Below are 15,570 nucleotides of genomic sequence, written 5' to 3' on the forward strand. Positions count from 1 at the left end.
TATAATATTATTTTATTTATATTATTATAGTTATTTTTATTTTTTCTGGGATTAAAATACTCATTATTCTTTCATGGTATCAAGTAATGTGTCAACTCCTTGAGGTTGTCATTGTTCTTAAGTGTTCTTAAATGTTCTTAAACCACATTGAGTAGGGCCCTAATGACCCAAACAAGTTCAAGTTCCCTATTGGCTACAATCTGACCAGTCCCATAGGGGCTGTAATGGGCTGAATTATGTCCCCCTCATCACAATTCATATATTGTAGCCCTAACCTGCAGTGCCTCACACTATAACTGTATTTGGAGATAGGGCCTTCATATGGTTTGGCTCTGTGTCTCCACCCATATCTCACGTTGAATTGTGATCCCCAGAGTTAGAGGTGGGCCTGGTGGGAAGTGATTGGATTATAGGGGTGGTTTCTAATGGTTTAGCACCATCCCCCTAGTGCTCTCATCATAGAGTTCACAGGAGATATAGTTGCTTGAAAGTGTGTAACACCTCTCCCTTCACCCTCCCTCTCTCCTGCCAGCCATGTGAAGACGTGCCTGCCTCCCTGTCACCTTCCACTATGATTGTAAGTTTCCTGAGGCCTCCCCAGCCATGCCTGCTGTATAGCCTGCAGAACAGTGAGTCAATTAAACTTCTTCTTTTTATAAGTTACCCAGTCTCAGATAGTTCTTTATGGCAATGTGAGAACAGACTAGTACAGACCTTTAAAGAAGTAATTAGGCTGGGCGCGGTGGCTCCAGTCTGTAATTCCAACACTTTGGGAGGCTGAGGAAGGCGGATCATGAGGTTAGGAGACCGAGACCATCCTGACCAACAGGGTGAAACCCCATCTCTACTAAAAATACAAAAACAATTAGCCAGGTGTGGTAGTGCACGACTGTAGTCCCAGCTACTCGGGAGGCTGAGGCAGGGGAATAGCTTGAACCTGGGAGGCAGAGGTTCCAGTGAGCCGAGATCATACCACTGCACTCCAGTCTGGTGACAGAACAAGACTCCATGTCAAAAAAAAGAAGTAATTAAAGTAAAATGAAGTCTTATATTGGACACTAATCTGACATGCCTGGTGTTTGTATAAGAAGAGAGTATAGGCCGTGCGCGGTGGCTCAAGCCTGTAATCCCAGCACTTTGGGAGGCCGAGACGGGCGGATCACGAGGTCAGGAGATCGAGACCATCCTGGCTGACACTGTGAAACCCCGTCTCTACTAAAAACTACAAAAAACTAGCCGGGCGAGGTGGCGGGCGCCTGTAGTCCCAGCTACTCGGGAGGCTGAGGCAGGAGAATGGCGTGAACCCGGGAGGCGGAGCTTGCAGTGAGCTGAGATCCGGCCACTGCACTCCAGCCTGGGTGGCAGAGCGAGACTCCGTCTCAAAAAAAAAAAAAAAAAAAAAAAAAGAAGAGAGTATCAGGACAGAGACACAGAAGACCATGTGAGGACATAGAGGAAATGTAATGATCTGTAAGTCAAAAAGCAGTTTCAGAAGAAACCAAACCTGCCAACATCTTAATCTTGAACTTTCAGCCTCCATAACTGTGAGAAAATAGACTTTTATTGCTTAAGCCACACAGTTTGTGGTTTTTGGTTACAGCAACCCTAGTAAGCTAATATTGCAACCATATTTTCCAAACTAGAAATTGAGACATGTGACTTGACAAGTACAAGTGATGTATAGACTCAATTGACTGGAATACCCTATATTTGAAACCCATCCATACCTAATCCATAGTTAATTCATAAACTTACTTCCAAACAGGACTTTACTTAATCCTAGAAAAATATTGTCACTGAACTCTTTATAAACTCTTAGGAAAGGGGGTTCTATTCCCACCCCTGAAAATATACGAAATCCCAAGTTCTAAAACTAAAGTTTTAACACCATGCATCTTTTTTCGGGCATTTTAAAATCAAACTAAGTACAATTTAGAGAGAACTAAGGGCAGAAATCCATGAACTTCATGGACTTTTTATTTATTTATTTATTTATTTTTGAGACGGAGTCTCGCTCTGTTGCCAGGTTGGAGTGCAGTGGCGTGATCTCAGCTCAGTGCAACCTCCGCCTCCCGGGTTCAAGTGATTGTCCTGCCTCAGCCTCCTGAGTAGCTGGGATTACAGGCATGTGCCACCATGCCCAGCTAAATTTTGTATTTTTAGTAGAGACAAGGTTTTACCATGTTGACCAGGATGGTCTCGATCTCTTGACCTTGTGATCCAACCGCCTCGGCCTCCCAAAGTGCTGGGATTACAGGCGTGAGCCACCACACCCGGCCCGGACTTTTCATTCCTAACGTGTAAGTGTAGGTGAAATTATTGTAAGAGTACACTGTTCTATTTTTAGAAGAGAAGAAATCTGAGAATCTAGCATGCCTTCAGGAAGACAAGACCTTTAAGAAGAGTAGCACAGGCCGGCATTCACATCCTCAGGCCAACCACCTACATAATTGGAAAACACCTAGGGACACAGAGGAATTATTTTAAACTAAATATTTTATCGGGGTACAGTGGCTCATGCCTGTAATCCCAGCATTCAGAGAGGCCAAAGCTGAAGGATTGCTCGAGCCCAGAAGCTCAAGTCTAGCCTAGGCAACATAGTGAGATCCTATCTCTACAAAAAATGAAATTAAAAAATTATCCGGGCATGGTGGTGCATGCCTGTAGTCCCAGCTACTCAGAAGGCTGAAGCAAGAGGCTCCACTGAGCCCAGGAATTCAAGGTTACAGTGAGCTATGAGTGTGCCATTGCATTCTAGCCTGGTCAACAGAGCAAGATCCTGTCACACACACACAAAACCCCAACTATTCTTTAAGATCTAAATCAAAAAACGAGGCGCATGTGGTGGCTCACACCTGTAATCCCAGCACTTTGGGAGGCTGAGGTAGGCAGATCACTTGACATCAGGAGTTCGAGGCCAGCCTGGCAAACATGGTGAAACCCCATTTCTACTGAAAATACAAAAATTAGCCGGGCGTGGTGGCACGTGCCTGTAATCCCAGCTAGTCGGGAAGCTGAGGCAGGAGAATCGCTTGAACTCAGGAGGCGGAGATTGCAGTGAACCGAGATTGCGCCACTGCACTCCAGCCTGGGCGACAGAGTGAGACTTCATCTCAAAAAAAAAAAAAAAAATGAATTGAAACTGGCTGTAGTTGTTGCTATAGGGCATGTTAACTACAATGCCTGTTTTTTCCCTCAGAGCTGCAATAAGAAAAAATCAAAGCTCTCACTTATTAACGTACACTACAAAAATGCTAACATATGTATATTTAAACTCCCATGGGGAATTCAAAGAAAATGATGAAGCTTGTGGAGTCCTCATCAAGTGCAAGCCAGGGGTGAATTTTTTTTTGCCTTTTGCCAGAAAACTTCAGACTCACAGACTTTATATTATAACGAAGTGATTCAAGTCACTCCACAGGTGAAAGAAACACAGCTAAGTTAAAAGAAAAACTAAATTATGAATGTGTATGGAAGAAATACAATGATTTGACTCTGGGGTGAGATAACAAAGTAGAACCAAATTTTAAAATGGCTAAATTCACAAAAGGCAATGAAGAAAAATTTTTAAAGCATAGCTAGGGAAAAATAAGTTTCATCTACTGTCCTTACAACACATGAAAAGAGAAAATCTTTTTTTTTTTTTTTTTTTTTTTTTTAGATGGAGTCTTGCTCATCGCCCAGGCTGGAGTGCAGTGGCACCATCTTGGCTCACTGCAAGCTCTGCCTCCCGGGTTCACACCATTCTCCTGCCTCAGTCTCCCGAGTAGCTGGGACTACAGGCGCCCGCCACCACACCCGGCTAATTTTTTGTATTTTTAGCAGAGACGGGGTTTCACCATGTTAGCCAGGATGGTCTCAATCTCCTGACCTTGTGATCCGCCTGCCTTGGCCTCCCAAAGTGCTGGGATTACAGGCGTGAGCCACCGCGCCCGGCCGGAAAAGAGAAAGCCTTATACTAAATCTTTAAAACATGTTACCCAAAAAACCCCAGGTGTTCTCCAAGATGGGAAGGTAGGTAGCTCCTAGCCTTGTCTCCCCAGCAGCAACGTCACAACAAGAAAATGAGTGGAAACCAAGCACAGCGGTTCATGCCCGTAATCCCAACACTTTGGGAGGTTGAAGTAGGAGGACTGCTGGAACCCGGGAGTCCGAGACCAGCCTGAGCAACATCGTGAGACCTCATCTCTACAAAAAATACAAAAATTAGCTGGGCACGGTGGCACAGGTTTATAGTCCCGACTTTCGGGAGGCTGAGGTATGAGGGTCACCAGAACCTGGGAAGTCAAGGCTGCAGTGAGCCTTGATAGCACCTCTGCATTCCAGCCTGGGTGACAGAGTGACACCCTGTCTCAAAAACAAGAAAACAACAATAACAATAAAACAACAACAAATAGAGGTTTCCAAGGCACAAAAATAAATAAACACATTTTCTCAAAGGAGAAAATAAGAAAAAACCCACTTGAATCCAAGGCATGAAGTGCACAGAAGCCTCATTTAAAATGCTCAACCTCTCTTCGCATTAAAACTGCCATCACAATAGATGGGGCAGAGAACAGCCTTGTAAAGGACAGGCTCCAGAGACAGACTCCGTGTGCTCGAATCCTGCCTCCACTACATATTAGTTGTGTCATCTTGGGCAGGTGCCTTAATGTCTCTAGCATTAATTTCCTTAGCTGTGAAACGAGAATTATTATAATTCCTACATACAAGGCTAAAATTAACTGATATACATAAAGCACCTAGAAAGGTGCCATGCAGGCCAGGCGCAGTGGCTCACACCTGTAATCCCAGCACTTTGGGAGGCCAAGGCGGGTGGATCACAAGGTCAAGAGATCGAGACCATCCTAGCCGACATGGTGAAACCCCGTCTCTACTAAAAATAAAAAAATTAGCCAGGCATGATGGCGCATGCCTGTAGTCCCAGCTACTCAGGAGGCTGAGGCAGGAGAATCGCTTGAACCTGGGAGGTGGAGCCAAGATCGCACCACTGCACTCCAGCCTGGAGACAGAGTGAGACTCCATCTCAAAAAAAAAAAAAGAAAGAAAGAAAGAAAGGTGCCAGGTGCACGGTAAGCTATATTCATGGGACTCTATTCATGTTGACTGTTATTATTATTGTGATTTTGTTGAAGTCCACAAACTCCTTTTCTTTCCTCTATCACCTCTGACTAGGAAGGATGTGGAGGACCCATAGTGGACCAAAGTACCATGTAAGATGCGGGTGATTTAAGATCACAAGTCTCAATCCCTGGCCGTCAGACTAGTGGGACAAGCGTATAAGCAAGCTCCAGCAGTGATTGTCCCCATCCATGCGTGGCAGGAAACAGTCCCTGGGAGGAGATTAACTTGAAAGATCCTCACTGCCAACACCAGTCCCAACCCCAGGAAGATATGGAGGAGCCCCCCACTCCCTTCTCAGCGGGCAATTGTGTTTTGATCATTTTCATTTAAACAGTCGGCTTACATCCTTCCCACTCTTCCTCCTCTAGCGCTGTCTGCCACACTGGGCCGGCCTTTTCTTGCCATGCCTCTTGCACAGTTTGCCACCTAAGCACAGCACACAGGCTTCTCTCTGAAGCTCCTGCATCACACACAGAACCATCCTGACTCAGCATGGATCCCTGTCTTTGTCCCTCATTCCTCTTGAGTTATGTAGCATTCCCACATACATAGATGCCACATGTTACATTCTTAACCTTTTCATGCCTTCTTCCCCATTCCCATGATGCTTAAGAGCAAAGAAAGGGAAAACAGTCCAAAAAGCAGGGCAACGATATATGACTGTCGTCACTACGCATCATTTCGGGAACAAGGTCCTTAGAGTTGTGCAGTTCACAACCTGAACAACCTTATGCAGCAGCTCTGGCAGCAGGAGCTCTAATAGAATGTGTACTAGGTACACTTGGAGCACAGTAGATAGAGCGGTCAGTTCTAGGTGGGGAGGCCAGGGATAGCTGTACAAAACAAGTAGTCATTGACCTAAGATCGTGAACCACAGGTAGAGGTCCTCCATTCTTCCAGAGGTCTAGGGAGGATGTCCAGTGGAGAGGCAGCTGCTTGGGAAAAGGTACAGAAGCATGAAACAGTCCCACATTTTGACATTACGAGATGAGCAAGGACTGGGAAGCATCTAGATCAAAGGGGATAAGGAAGGAGCAGCTGGAGGTGAAGCTGAAGACATAACCGTTTGGGGAAATGCATGCTAAGCTAATGAATCAGAGAGTTCGAGGCACTTATGCGAGGGCTGAGGCCTGGGGGGGAAGGGATTACACAAGAACAAATTTGTGCTTTAGAAAGATTCCTCTAGCAGTGTAAATACGGGCGAAAGTGGAGCCAGGCTGACCTGGGAGACCACTCAGAAGCTCTCATCGTAGTCCAAGAGCTAAAGATGAGTGTCCACATTGATTTCTGCAGGTATTCCAGAAACATTTAAAAAACACAAGAGATGGGGCAAGGTGACTTACTGGGATGGGAAGTAGCTGAAAGACACCAGGGTAAACAGATCCCTAGCTTTGGTAAGTGAGTAGAGGATAGTAATTTTACCTGTTCTAAAGTGGTACAGGAGGAGAAGTAAGTTTGGAGGACAAATAATAGGTTGTCTATAGCCGTACCACCTTGAACATGTCTGATCATGGAAGCTAAGCAGGGTCTGGCCTGGTTAGTACTTGGATGAGAGAAATAATAGGTTGAATTACAGGAGTCCTTAAAACATGCAAGTAGGCCGGGCGCGGTGGCTCACGCCTATAATCCCAGCACTTTGGGAGGCTGAGGCGGGTGGATCCCGAGGTCAGGAGATCAAGACCATCCTGGCTAACACAGTGAAACCCCATCTCTACTAAAAATACAAAAAATTAGCCAAGCATGGTGGTGGGCGCCTGTAGACCCAGCTACTCGGGAGGCTGAGGCAGGAGAATGGCGTGAACCCGGGAGGCAGAGCTTGCAGTGAGCCAAGATCGCGCCACTGAACTCCAGCCTGGGCGACTGAGCAAGACTCCGTCTCAAAACAACAACAACAACAACAACAACAAAATGCAAGTAAATATATTGAAGCACTAGTTGGTTATTTAGAGTCTGGAGTTCAAGAGCAAGATTTGTTCTTAAGGTAACAGTCACAAGAGTAGCTAAGAGCACAATGAAAATGAAAAATGGAGATAGTTACTATGAGCTATTCATTCTGGGGCATTTATAAAGGAAAAATGACCAGATGTAAAGTTGAGGAAGGTGTTTTTCTAATGAAACCTGAAATATTAATGGATGCAAGAAAGGAATAAGGCAAGAGGGAGAGACTGAAATATGAGAAAGATGGAATCATCAGAGTGAGATCCGAGAGGGGATATGGTCAAGAGCATAGTTGGGCTGGATGTGGTGACTCACGCCTGTAATCCCAGCACTTTGGGAGGCTGAGGCAGGTTGATTGTTTGAGCCCAGGAGTTCAAGACCAACTTAGGTAACATGGCAAAACCCCGTCTCTACAAAAATACGAAAGTTAGCCGGGTGTGGTGGTATGCACCTGTAGTCGCAGCTACTCGGGGAGCTGAGATGGGACGATTGCTTGAGCCCAGCACATCGAGGCTGCAGTAAGCTGCAATTATGCCACTCCACTCCAGCCTGGGTGACAGTGAGACCCTGTCAAAAAAAAAAAAAAATCGTAGTCTTCACTCAGATCCCTGAAACTGCAAGTCTAGGCTGGAAAAAGAAGGCATTCACACCTCGGAACTCTTTTTCTCTAAGAAATAGAAAATAAATCATTGATTCATTACGTCATTCTTTTGGTCACTATTTTCTGAGCACCTACAAAATACCCTGGCACAATAGGCACCATCCTTGTCCTCCTGGAACTTAAAGGCTGGGAGTGTGGCAGGTGTTAATCAAATGCCTGTACAAGTAAATGCAAAATTGCAACTGTGATAGGTGCTATGTCAAATTACATGGTTTGATAAGAGTTTATAGTAAAAAGAATTGGCCTACTCAGGTGTCAGCAAAGCTTTCCTCTCTGAATAGGTCAATTCCCCCCACTATAAACTCTTTTCAGCACAAGTCAAACCCTTATTGGCACACAGAGAACTTGTCATTGATGAAGTGGCATAATTTCAATTCACAGGTTGGAGTCAACGAGTAGAGAAAGACAGGAAGAGGGCTTGGTATATGCAAAGGCCCTGTGGAAGCAGGGAGTACTGGAAGTCCTTGGATCAAAAGACAGTCAGTGTGACCAGAGCAAAAGAGTGAGGTGGAGAGTGACGAAAGATCAACCTGGAGAAGTTAGTAGAACCAGACAAGGTAGGATCTTACAGGACATCCCATAAAAGTTAATCTTAATAGTAAAGCACTAGGAAGTCATTGATGAGTTTTAAAAAGGGTAGGGGGCTGAGCTCATGTGATCACATTTGTATTTTATACATTTTCAGAAAGTAGACTTTAGCCACAGCCTGGAGAATGGACCAGAGGAATCCAGAGGGGACAAAATAGGTGAGTGAGGCTATTTCGGTAACCCTGGAAAGAGATGACTATAGCTTGGAAAAGGTGACAGTGGTGAGAATCGAAAGAGAAGATAACTTAAAAAGATATTTCGAAAGATATTATTGAAATGCAGTAAGGGTAAGGTAAAGAAATGTTGAGTCTGCCCCCCGACATTTACGATCTGCCCCAAATTGGGTAGATTACCAGGATGAAGTATACTGGAAGTAGGCTGGATTTGGAAGGAAGATCATGCATTTACTTCTAGCTATATTGACTTTAATGTGTCTTTGAGACATCCAAGAGTAGATATCAAGTAGACAGTTGGCCAGGTAAGACTGGATCTCAACGGAGAAGTTCAAATTATCGATATGAAGAGTAGGTATAGATAGAATAAGATTGTTTATGGGCAGAACACGGAGGAAAGGAGAGGTCCCAAGACAGACTCTTGGGTAGATCAAAGATTCAGTGGCTAGATAGAAGATGATGAAACTGCAAAAAGAAAGAAGAAATGGCCAGAAAGGTAAGAAGTAAAACTAAGATAGCTTTAGGGCCAGAAGATGAGGGGCAAGAAATTTCCAGAAAGAGAACGTGTCCAAGAAAGTTGCTAAGAAGAAAGATGAGAGCAGAAAAGTCCATTGGGTTGACATGGAAGAGTAATGGAGCCAAAAGTCACACTGAGTCAAGCTGAAGAATGAGACAGTGAGTGTAGACGATTCTATCTGGATCCGGATTGGCTGAGTCATCGACTGTGAATAAAAGCAGTAAAAGCAGGGAGGTGATTTGAGGAGGGGGACATGGACATGTAGCTGAGAGTTACTAAAAGAAGACCCGGCCAAAAAGAATGCAAAATAAATAAATAAATAAACCGAGGAGAGAGATTTCCATTAATTTTCAGTGGCACCCGTTTGCCTGGGTGGGCAATTCTTCCTAGTTATCATAGTCTGAACTTGGTTGGGAAACACCAAACTGTGGTTAAAAAAGAAAAAAGGAAAAAATAAAAGACACAAGGAGACAATGAAGTTGAGTATCCTGAGAGGAAGAGGTTGTAATTGTCTCTGAGATCCAGGCTCCATATGGAAGGAATTGTCCCCAGGAGGCTGATAATTAGCTGCAAATAGATAAGTCAAGGGATTAGAGACCACGATAAAGACAAAAAGCATGTTTAGGGGAAGGCAGAAGGCAGGTTAAGAAAGCTGAATTGACAGGTGAAGTGGATGCTGTCAATGTGCCCTGATACCTGCATGGCAGCCTCTACTTCTGTGCCCTCTACCCTGGCCAGACTGTCACCTGCTTTTTTTTTGGGTGGGGAGAGGGGGTTGGGTTTTGGTTTTTTGTTTGTTTGTTTGTTTTTTGAGACAAAGTCTCACTCTTGTTGCCCAGGCTGGAGTGCAATGGCACCATCTCGGCTCACTGTAACCTCTGCCTCCCAGGTTCAAGCGATTCTCCTGCCTCAGCCTCCCAAGTAGCTGGGATTACAGGCGTCTGCCACCAAGTCCAGCTAATTTTTATATTTTTAGTAGAAATGGGGTTTCACCATGTTGGCCAGGCTGGTCTTGAGCTCCTGACCTCAGGCGATCCACCCGCCTCAGCCTCCCAAAGTGCTGGGAGTACAGGCATGAGCTACCATGCCTGGCCATCTGCTTTTGCCTTAACACCATTCCAGGCAAGAAGTGCTGGGCACTGGATGCCCCCTAGAAGCAACCCCCAGCCAATACCTGTCAGGAATCAGTGACTGTCTCACGCAGCTCCTTGGCCTTCCCCCGGTGGGATGTTCTTGCTGCCTCCCAGAGTTCCCCGGTGGGAATGGCTCCATTTGCCCATGGTGGGCACTTGCTTGCCATTGGACTCTTTATTAGCTTCTTTCCCTTCCTTGTCTCAGTCCTCCACCCCAACGCTGGGATTAGCTCCCAAAGAAACGACTTGTATTGGAGTCCTTCTTCAGGGTCTGGTTTTTGGGGGGCTCCAGCCACGACAGTAGGTGGTTGTTGCCGAAGTTTTCAGAGGTGAATCTGTTTGGGGGCTGAAAGAGTATTAAAAAGAGAACAGGGCCGGGCGCGGTGGCTCAAGCCTGTAATCCCAGCACTTTGGGAGGCCGAGACGGGCGGATCACGAGGTCAGGAGATCGAGACCATCCTGGCTAATATGGTGAAACCCCGTCTCTACTAAAAATACAAAAATCTAGCCGGGCGAGGTGGTGGGCGCCTGTAGTCCCAGCTACTCGGGAGGCTGAGGCAGGAGAATGGCGTAAACCCGGGAGGCGGAGCTTGCAGTGAGCTGAGATCCGGCCACTGCACTCCAGCCTGGGCGACAGAGCGAGACTCCTTCTCAAAAAAAAAAAAAAAAAAAAAAAGAGAACAGGATGCTTAAGCGCAGAAGAGGTAAATGTCATTGGTGTAAATGTTATTGGTTTTTTGTTTGTTTGTTTGTTTGTTTGTTTGGAGACAGAGTCTTACTCTGTCGCCCAGGCTGGAGTGCAGTGGGGTGATCTCGGCTCACTGCAAGCTCTGCCTCCCGGGTTCACGCCATTCTCTTGCCTCAGCCTCCAAAGTAGCTGGGACTACAGGCGCCTGCTACCATGCCCGGCTAATTGTTTTATATTTTTAGTAGAGACGGGGTTTCACCGTGTTAGCCATGATGGTCTCAATCTCCTGACCTCATGATCCGCCTGCCTCGGCCTCCCAAAGTGCTGGGATGACAGGCGTGAGCCACCACTCCGGCCGGTAAATGCTATTGGTTCTAAGATAAAACAGCGTTAGAGGCCGCTGTGTTTGGGATTGTCTACATGGACGTCAAATTGAGCCCAGATGTCATAGGTGGTGACCTAGAGAAAGAGACCATGAACCAACAAGGTGGTTCCACAGGGGTGCTGGGTAGATGAGGCAGATGACATGACCCAAACAAAGAGGATTTTACACAAGGGATGTAAAGTAATGTCTAGGCACAGGAAGGGAGACCAAGGGCAATGCTGACTCCTCCTTCCAGATTTAGGATATGCAGGAGAAATAGCTGCCCCCATTAGAATGGTTCTAAGTTTTTAAAAATAAACTGTCCCTACATGAGGACAGGTGACCAGTCTACAGTGGGTTGGAGATATAGGGAAAGACTTTACAATAAAAAGGACAGGAGGTTCTGGACGAACCAAACAGGACAACGTAGTAAAGGGGGAGAAACAGCAACCAGGGATTGTGCATCTTGAGCAGTGCCTCAGAGTGAAAAGCTCCAAACCGCTTCTGGTGCAGCTTCTGGCATGACGCCGAGAACCCAGCACCCACAGCCATGCAGCCCAGGTGTCATGGAATTGGAGAAATTGAGCGGGGCAGTTGCTCTGGAGGTCAGGCAGCCACGGACCACTATTCCAGGCTGTCTCTGGCATTAAGCGCTCCAAGGACTTTCCCCAAACAGGGGCCAACTTTATACTTACATCATGCAATACTTAAAACGACTTATGCACAGTATACAGTTGTGTGAAAATGTGCAATGTAATCATCCATGCCCATCGTCTGGCAGCACTGCCTTTTTAAAAATTCAGGCCTCTGTTTCTATCAAAATCTCTGTCTTCATTCTCCTCCTCCTCTTCCTCCCTCTCCTCCCCTCCCGCCTTTATCAAAGTAAACTGAATTAGCCTCCAGCAGGTGGGCATTAAAAGATTGTTACTATCTGTGCAGTGTTCATTTTGAAAAGGAATCTGCTATGTAGCAACTTCTGAACTGGGCTCGCTTTGTGCTCTTTGAGGCACCACAGAAGTCAGTGTAGAACAGTTCGAACTAATACTCTCCTGCCCAGAAAGAACCAAGAGTCCTGGAAAGACAGCCCTGCACTGCTCTGCAGACTCCCCCTCAGGAATGAAAGCTGCCTGCTAGCAGAGCCGCAGTGTCCATCCCCTACAAGGACTGAAAGGAGCCTCTTCACTCAGAGTCACAGACCCATCTCCAGATGTCTGCATTCCACGGCTGACCTCCACGGGGGTCCCAGGCCACAGTGAGTCAGCTTTGCAAGGCCATCCCGCCTTCAGAGCTCCTGAGGTCCTGGCTGAGGCCTTTATCAGGACTGTGCCACAGCTCAGCTTCTCTCCCTTACTTCATCCTGCTCCTTCCCTTCTCCTTTATGATGTAAATCCCCAAAAACACTCCCCAAGACACATCCTTTATTTCATCATCACAGAGATCTGAGGAGCTACACATGGTGTCACTGCCGAATAAGGACAGTTTCAGAAATCTGATCTGACGCTGCAACATTTGTTTATAAAAAATATCCTACTGGCCGGGCGCGGTGACTCACGCCTGTAATCCCAACACTTTGGGAGGCTGAGGCAGGAGGATCGCTTGAGCCCAGGAGTTCGAGACCAGCCTGTGCAACATGGCAAAACCCCGTCTTTACAAAAAATTAGCCAGGTGTGATGGCACGTGTTTGTAGTCCCAGCTGCTCCAGGAGGCTGAAGTGGGAGGACTACTTGAGCCTAGGAGTTTGAGACTGCAGTGAACTATGATCACACCACCATACTCTAGCCTGGGCAACAGAGTAAAACCCTGGCTCCAATATATACATACATATATATATGTATATAAGATACATATATACATATATTGTGTGTGTGTGTGTGTGTATATATGTATGTATGCCAGGTGCAGTGGCTCATGCCTGTAATCCCAGCACTTTGGGAGGCCGAGGCAGATGGATCACTTGAGGCTAGGAGTTCGAGATCAGCCTGGACAACATGATGAAACTCTGTCACTACTAAAAATACAAAAATTAGCTGGGCGTGGTGGCGCACACCTACAATCCCAGCTACTTGGGAGGCTGAGGCAGGAGAATCACTTGAACCCGGGAGGCGGAGGTTGCAGTGAGCCGAGATTGCACCACTGCACTCCAGCCTGGGTGATAGAGTGAGACTCTGTCTCAAAATAAATTTAAATAAATAAATAAATAAATAAATAAAAGAAATAAAAGAAAATATAATACCAGTTTACTAGATATTGAAGGAGGAAGGGAAAAGAGTTTGTGCTAACTCATTTGACCTTGGAATTGAATCCTTACTTTATGTTTTCTCCAGGGAAGACTATTCTGAAGAACACGGAGATAAACTGTGATAAGAGCTCATCAGCCCAGGATTTGGGTGAGGTAGATTCTGGCCTCCATTGTGATGTTAACTGGAATACACAACGTTATCTTCATCTGCATCCACTTTTAACTTCTCCAAGGTAACTTCTCTGTGAGAACTGCCAACTCATAGGGTAGCTCTGGCTGCCATTTTTGGAGTCCATGCCATGTTCTGACATCTGGAATTCAGCAGTTGTGCTCTTTCTCAGAAATAGAGCTATCATCGCAAAGAAAGCTATTTTGGTGGGAAACTTTAAAAGATGGCTTAAACTATTAATTCCACCCTTAAAATTTTTTAATCACAGGCAACTTTTAAATATAAATACAAGTAGTCTCCAGTTTTTGAACGAAGTGTATCATATATGTAATTCATAATTCATTACCGGCCATGTGCAATATAGCTCATGCCTATAATTCCATCACTTTGGGGGGCTGAGGTAGGACGATCACTGGAGCTCAGGAGTTCTAGACCAGCCTGAGTAACATAACAAGACCTCGTCTCTACTAAACATAAAAAATTAGCAAGGCATGAGGGCGTGTACTTGTAGTCCCAGCTAATCAGGAGGCTGAGACGAGAAGATGGATCGAGGCTGGGAGATCGAGGCTGCAGTGAGCTATGATCGCATCACTGCATTCCACCCTAAGCAACAGAGCAAGACCCTGTCTCAAAAAATTAAAATAAAGTAAAAACAAATGAACAAAAAATTCGCTACCTCAATGGAAGCAGCAGTATAAATAAACTTTAGTTCAGCTCAGTAAAAATACCTTGAATGCCTACCGTGTCCCTATCACTATGCAGACTCCAGAGGTACCAGCTGTTTTTCCTAAGCAGCTGGTAATTTTGCAGAGAGAAGCTTCCTAGGCCAAAGCATAAAACCCTATTCAACCCATAGACAACTCTGGTACCTCTAACCATCACTCGTAACACCTTTTTACTAAGGAAAAAACATGTTCTTAGTTAAACCTCTGGATATCAGGCTGGTCTCGAACTCCTGGGCTCAAGCGATCCTCTCTCTCTCTCAACTCTTGGAGTGAATTTGGGAAAGTCTATAGATACTTCCAGAAAGCAGAAACTTGCTTAATGGAAAATACTGTCCAATACTTTTATTACTGAGCAAGATAAAAAAGGGTCACCGTACAAGCATTATGGTCAAGTTGTGTTCGGCAGTGTTAAGAGGTATTGCCCGAAGGCTCCATGACCACAGAAGTTTGGGAAAGAGTAAGTTTTAACAAGTTTCTTCACTGAGAAGCTTATTAAATACTTCAATATATTATTATGCCTTTTATATCTCAAAAAGACAAAAACCATAATGCAAGCATACTTAATACCACTGAACTGCACACTTAGAAACATAGTCATGGGCCAGGTGCAGTGACTCACGCCTGTAATACCAACACTTTGGGAGGCTGAGGTGGGCAGATCACTTGAGGCTAGAAGTTCGAGACCAGCCTGGACAACATGGCAAAACCCTATCTCTACTAAAAATACAAAAATTAGCCGGGCATGGTGGCATGTGCCTATAGTCCCAGCTACTTGGGAGGCTGAGGCAGGAGAATTGCTTGAACCTTGGAGACAGAGGTTGCAGTGAGCCAAGATTGCACAACTGCACTCCAGCCTGGGTGACAGAACAAGACCCTGTCTCAAAAAAAAAAAAAAAAAAAAAAAAGAAAGAAAAAAGAAACAGTTGTTTTGCTTAATGATGAGGATACATTTGGAGAAGTGCATTGTTAGGCTATTTCTTCATTGTGTTAACATCAGAGAGTGTACTCACACAAACCCAGACACTATAGCTTGCTACACACCTAGGCTACATGGTAGAGCCTATTTCTCCTAGGCTACAAACCTGTACAACAGGTTACGGTACTGAAGACTATAGGGAACTGTAATACAATGGTAAACTTCTATATATCTAACATATCTAAACAAAGAAAATATAAATATATGATATTATAATCTTACAGGAACACCATGATGTATGAGGCCCACTACTGACCAAAATGTCACTATGCAGC

General features: G+C 45.3%; 1 long non-coding RNA gene across 1 annotated transcript in view; it reads right to left on the bottom strand.

Moving 5' to 3' along the window:
* Positions 1–10,308, bottom strand: part of LOC105492306 (uncharacterized) — a 32,012-nt gene extending 21,704 nt beyond the window's left edge. The window contains exon 1 of the long non-coding RNA XR_011625121.1: positions 10,176–10,308. This is a non-coding gene — a long non-coding RNA (uncharacterized lncRNA). The remainder of the gene's footprint in view (positions 1–10,175) is intronic.
* Between the last annotated feature and the right edge of the window lie 5,262 nt (positions 10,309–15,570).

Source organism: Macaca nemestrina, chromosome 6, assembly GCF_043159975.1.
Source record: "Macaca nemestrina isolate mMacNem1 chromosome 6, mMacNem.hap1, whole genome shotgun sequence".
Lineage (NCBI taxonomy): Eukaryota > Metazoa > Chordata > Mammalia > Primates > Cercopithecidae > Macaca > Macaca nemestrina.